Raw genomic sequence first — 6000 nt, forward strand, 5'->3', positions numbered from 1 at the left:
ACTACCGAGAATGAGCTCAGCCAAGTCTTTGTTCATAAAGAGTTAACGTCAACTGTGAATTGAGTAAAAAAAAAAAAAAGTAGAGACATCACCTTGCCAACAAAGGTCTGTATAGTAAAAGCTATGGTTTTCCCAGTAGTGATGTATGGAAGTGAAAGCTGGACCATCAAGAAGGCTGATCGCCAAAGAATGGATGCTTTAGAATTATGGTGCTGGAGGAGACTCTTGAGAGTCCCATGGACTGCAAGAAGATCAAACCTCTCCATTCTTAAGGAAATCAGCCCTGAGTGCTCACTGGAAGGACAGATCCTGAAGCTGAGGCTCCAAGACTTTGGCCACCTCATGAGAAGAGAAGACTCCCTGGAAAAGACCCTGATGTTGGGAAAGATGGAGGGCACAAGGAGAAGGCAACGACAGAGGACGAGATGGTTGGACAGTGTTCTCGAAGCTACCAGCATGAGTTTGACCAAACTGCGGGAGGCAGTGGAAGACAGGAGTGCCTGGCGTGCTCTGGTCCATGGGGTCACGAAGAGTCGGACACGACTAAACGACTAAACAATGTGAATTGAGTGACTACTCACCAGCACACTCTGTGATACCCAGTGAGCTTCAGGGATTTGAGCTCTGGTCTCCTTGATCCTAGCCTGACACTCTAACCACCACAGCACACTGGCAGTGCTTCCCTTGTATTACTCCATTATTGCCATCTGGGGAGGCAACAGCGGCAGGACAGAAAATAAACATTTGTGGTGTAAGAATTACAGTGGTACCTCGGGTTACATATGCTTCAGGTTACAGATGCTTCAGGTTACAGACTCGCTAACCCATAAATAGTACCTCGGGTTAAGAACTTTGCTTCAGGATGAGAACAGAAATCGTGCTCCGGTGGCATGGCACCAGCAGGAGGCCCCATCAGCTAAAGTGGTGCTTCAGGTTAAGAACAGTTTCAGGTTAAGAACAGACCTCTGGAATGAATTAAGTTCTTAACCCAAGGTACCACTGTTCAGTATTTTGGCAGGAAGTTATAGGACAAGCCCGGCTTGGAAACAAAGCAATCTTTCTGCCCCAAAAACCTTTGCAGGTGCTATCCGTACTGAAAACAGGACCACATATTACTGCCCTGATAACCATGATAGGCAAAAACAATCATGAATGCACAATGAAAAACGTCTTGGTTAGCGGCAAATTCTGTCTGATGCACAGGGCAAAACACATTCAGTGGAATCTGTGGGGTTGTTTTTTGTGGTTTATCTCTAAACAGGGTTTGGATCTGGGTGCCTAAATATCACCACTATAGGACAGTTTGCGTCTTTCTCATCTCTCCCAGCAAAGGAAGTGAATGCAACAAGTCAAATTCAAATGAGAAAGAAAGGAAAGCTTGCATCCCTGTGCGAGTAATTAATCACCGGAAAGAGTCCACCCAAGGAGACTCTGGCTTCGCCGTGGTTTGCATTCTTCAAATCAAGATTTAATTCACTTGCAGAAAGGGGTGCTTTTGGCCAAACTCAGCAGCTCGATGGAGGAGCAGGGGAGGAAATTCTGACACTGCGAGGCTCTCGCTGGGTGCTTCTGGTTTTTAAATTCAAGGCTCGGCCAAGGCAAATTAGGAGCACTGCCAACTGAAGGCTTTGAACTTGCATGTAGGTTGAGAGTGCGAGAACACCAGGAATCCCTCCTCGCCCTTATCCATACAGATGTGCAAACCACCGCCTTGCATTCTGCTTGGGAGAAGCAGGTTCTTTCAATCTGCAAGAGCCTGGCTACGCAGAGTGCTGATTGGCTGGCTCAGCGGCAGGAGGTCTCAGGTTCAAAGCCAGGTAGGCAGGTGACAGAGTCTCCTGCCTGAAACCCTGGAGTGCTACTGCCAGCCAGTGTAGGCAGTACTGAGCTAGATGGACCAATGGCTCTGACTTGGCAGCTTCCGAAGTAAGATCTAGTTCATGCAGCATGAAGAAGCCCAATGTTCGCTGTCCGTGTCAGATGAGGAAGAGCAGCCACCCAAACCAGCCTCAAAAGCTCCAGGCCAAAGAGCAGTGACAGCGTGCATCTACAGACCCAGAGTGATTGTGTGGCTTGTGAGTATGGGGTCTACTCATGAGTAAAGAAGTCCCTGAAACTCCTTGACTACCATTAGCTGGATTAGGGTGTGAACTAGTATGTAAGATCTCCCTATTGAGCCTTCTAGCTGATAGAAACATAATAATAATAATAATAATAATAATAATAATAATAATAATAATAATTTTATTTATACCCCAGCCAAGACCGGGCTCAGGGCGGCTAACACCCGATATAAAAACAATTGATTGAAATACAACTTAAAAACAAGATTAAAAAACAACATTAAAATGCAGCCTTAAAATACAGCCTCATTTCAGTGGAAACTCAAATCAAAAACTTTTTTGGGGGATGAAAACGTCAAGTCTTCACCAAGGCCAACTATCCAGACTGGTTCTACGTGGGCCAGAAAAAAGCCAGGGAAGTCCCCAAATAGGAGTTCCATCACAGAAAGAGAAAGGAAAAAGGAAAGACGGGGAGGGGATCAAGTTGATTCCAAGCCAAAGGCCCGGCGGAACAACTCTGTCTTACAGGCCCTGCGGAAGGAAATCAGATCCCGCAGGGCCCTGGTCTCATGAGACAGAGCGTTCCACCAGGCCGGAGCCAGAGTTGAAAAGGCCCTGGCTCTGGTTGAGGCTAATCTGACTTCCTTAGGGCCCGGGACCTCTAGGGTGTTGCTGTTTATGGACCTTAAGGTCCTCCATGGGGCATACATGTCTTTGGCTCCTTTTCCTCCATTTCCCTGATTCCTTGTGCATGTCCTTGGCTTGTCAAGACCATGCTGCTCCTTGAGTCTCACTCTCTTGGGTAAGTGTTTTGGTAAAGGGTTATTGGGCTGAGAGCCCAGCACCCCAGGGGAGCTCCCTGGAGCACCTCAGTTTTGAACCACCCTGATTCCTACTAAGTTCCAGAAAGCAACGTTGAGTCGATGGAGGAGGAGGAAGAGGCTGACAGGCAATGCTACTCCCTGGACCACGTGTAAGGAAGAAGGCAGGTAGGTGAGGGCGGGTTGAGGCTTGTGGGACAATGCCCTTTGCACTCTAGGAGACCATCCTCCACTGGCTGGGTCGAAGATCAATCAAGACAGGAGGACAAACTAGAAAGCAGGCCCCAAAAGCTAGACACCCCACTGCTCAGGTAGACTCTCTTGTTCAATGGAAGTTCTACTTCCCTGTATAGGAAGAAACCACAAATTTTGCTCAGGAGGAATGGACACCATCCTCAATGACCTCTCTAGGACTACCTGTTGAACGCAGCCTTAGTGCTAGTTGATGGGCCATTTTGAAATAGGTTTGGATGGGATGGCAAGCCTGCAGGCTTTCACTTACATAGTGCTATTACAATGGATTATGGAGTTCAAGATGATAGATAGATGATAAACTTGACATGAGCCAACAGTGTGACGCGGCAGCTAAAAAAGCCAATACAATTCTGGGCTGCATCAATAGGAGTATAGCATCTAGATCAAGGGAAGTAATAGTGCCACTGTATTCTGCTCTGGTCAGACCTCACCTGGAGTACTGGGTCCAGTTCTGGGCACCACAGTTCAAGAAGGACACTGACAAACTGGAACGTGTCCAGAGGAGGGCAACCAAAATGGTCAAAGGCCTGGAAACGATGCCTTATGAGGAATGGCTAAGGGAGCTGGGCATGTTTAGCCTGGAGAAGAGGAGGTTAAGGGGTGATATGATAGCCATGTTCAAATATATAAAAGGATGTCACACAGAGGAGGGAGAAAGGTTGTTTTCTGCTGCTCCAGAGAAGCGGACACGGAGCAATGGATCCAAACTACAAGAAAGAAGATTCCACCTAAACATTAGGAAGAACTTCCTGACAGTAAGAGCTGTTCGACAGTGGAATTTGCTGCCAAGGAGTGTGGTGGAGTCTCCTTCTTTGGAGGTCTTTAAGCAGAGGCTTGACAACCATATGTCAGGAGTGCTCTGATGGTGTTTCCTGCTTGGCAGGGGGTTGGACTTGATGGCCCTTGTGGTCTCTTCCAACTCTATGATTCTATGATTCTATGACCCCTGCCCCGAAGAGCTTACAATCTTTAAATAATGATGCAACTCTCCACCTCCAGGCCAAGGGATCTCTTCACTCTGCCTGTTGTCTCTCCGTTTCCCTTCTCGACCCTTCCCATGGACCGTTGGCCCTTCCTATCACAGCACTGAAGCAGTTCAGCCAATGGCAGCTGCCCTGTCACTCTGTGACATAAGGGCAGCTCAGCCAATCACCATCAGAGGCTTTCTCACCTGTAATGATGAGCACATGGGCGGTGGTTGGATCATGAGATGGCAACCCTAAACCTAGCCCTTCTTTGCTCTGTCAAAACAAGAAGCCAGGTTTTTATTTTTTTGTAACCACTGCAACGATGGCAATGGCAAAACAGAAAAAGGGGGAGGCGGGGCGGAAAAAGAGAGGCACTTTTGCCAGAGCTATTTGTAAATGTCAGTACGGAGGAAAACTTCAACAAAAGGCCTCCTTCACCACTTTAGGAAGTCGGCATGAGTAATCCCAAAAGCACAAACCACGAGATATTTAAAGTTCTTGCAGATAATTGACTGCAGCTGTGAGAGCACTCCTAAGCAACTGCTGCAGTTGTTGCTTCAGTTACAAGGAGGAATTTTCTGCAACTGCTGGAAATCAGGGTTACTGTTCCTCCTTGCGGGAGGCCATGCCGGGAGGACAAGTTGACCCACAACGCATGAGAGACACAGATTGGGACTTTCTGTTTCCAACCTGCCTGACTAGCCAGAGGAACGAGAGAGTTTTCACCTCAAACAGACCTGACATCCACAGAGTGGCCTGGTAGGGCTTCAGAAAGGCAGGGGAGCTGGGGTTGTTTGTTGTTGTTGTTGTTGTTTAGTTGTGTCCGACTCTTCGTGACCCCATGGACCAGAGCACTCCAGGCACTCCTGTCTTCCACTGCCTCCCGCAGTTTGGTCAAACTCATGCTGGTAGCTTCGAGAACACTATCCCACCATCTCGTCCTCTGTCATCCCCTTCTCCTTGTGCCCTCCATCTTTCCCAACATCAGGGTCTTTTCCAGGGAGTCTTCTCTTCTCATGAGGTAGCCAAAGTCTTCGAGCCTCAGCTTCACGATCTGTCCTTCCAGTGAGCACTCAGGGCTGATTTCTTTAAGAATGGATCGGTTTGATCTTCTTGTAGTCCATGGGACTCTCAAGAGTCTCCTCCAGCACCAGAATTCAAAAGCATCAATTCTTCGGCAATCAGCCTTCGTGATGGTCCAGCTCCCACTTCCATATATCACTACTGGGAAAACCATGGCTTTAACTATACGGACCTTTGTTGGTGTTGTTTATATACCACAATTTCATAATCACATAGGAAAGCAAGAATATAGTCACAATTTCATAACGACATAGCAAAACAATAGTAAATGTAATAACACAAACCCCACTTTTCAACGCTAGAAACAAAAGATTACTTAAACAACATGCAGCATGCGATAGCAAAAATAACCAGGGAGCGTCAGTTTTACCTTAGTCCTAGAAACACCCCTCCCTGGAAGTTGCTCACGGTTTCTCTCCTGCAGCAGCTTGTTACGAGGCTTCCCATGATGTAACTGACTCTCGTCTTACATTGTAATGTCCACGTTAAATATCCACATTGATTTTTCATGGCGTTCTATTGCTTCTTTTATTTCTTGCAACGCAACATGAGGAATAAAGGAAGCAATAGAAATAGAATTTCAAATCATGCAGTCTCTAGCACAGAGAATTTAACTGTTTCTACAACAGGAAGGAAGATTCATTAAACGGCCCACCAAGGCTATCAGCAATTCTTAAGTGGTCTGCAGGGCAAAAGAAGTTTGAGAAGCGCTGTTCTAGGCAATGCTGAGCTAGATAGGCCATTGGCCTGACTCTGAATAAGGCAGCTCCCTATGTCTGACTGTGCGTTAAGACCATAAGAAGAGCCTGC

Source organism: Podarcis tiliguerta (genome assembly GCF_965153285.1).
Source record: "Podarcis tiliguerta genome assembly, chromosome: 1".
Classification (NCBI taxonomy): domain Eukaryota; kingdom Metazoa; phylum Chordata; class Lepidosauria; order Squamata; family Lacertidae; genus Podarcis; species Podarcis tiliguerta.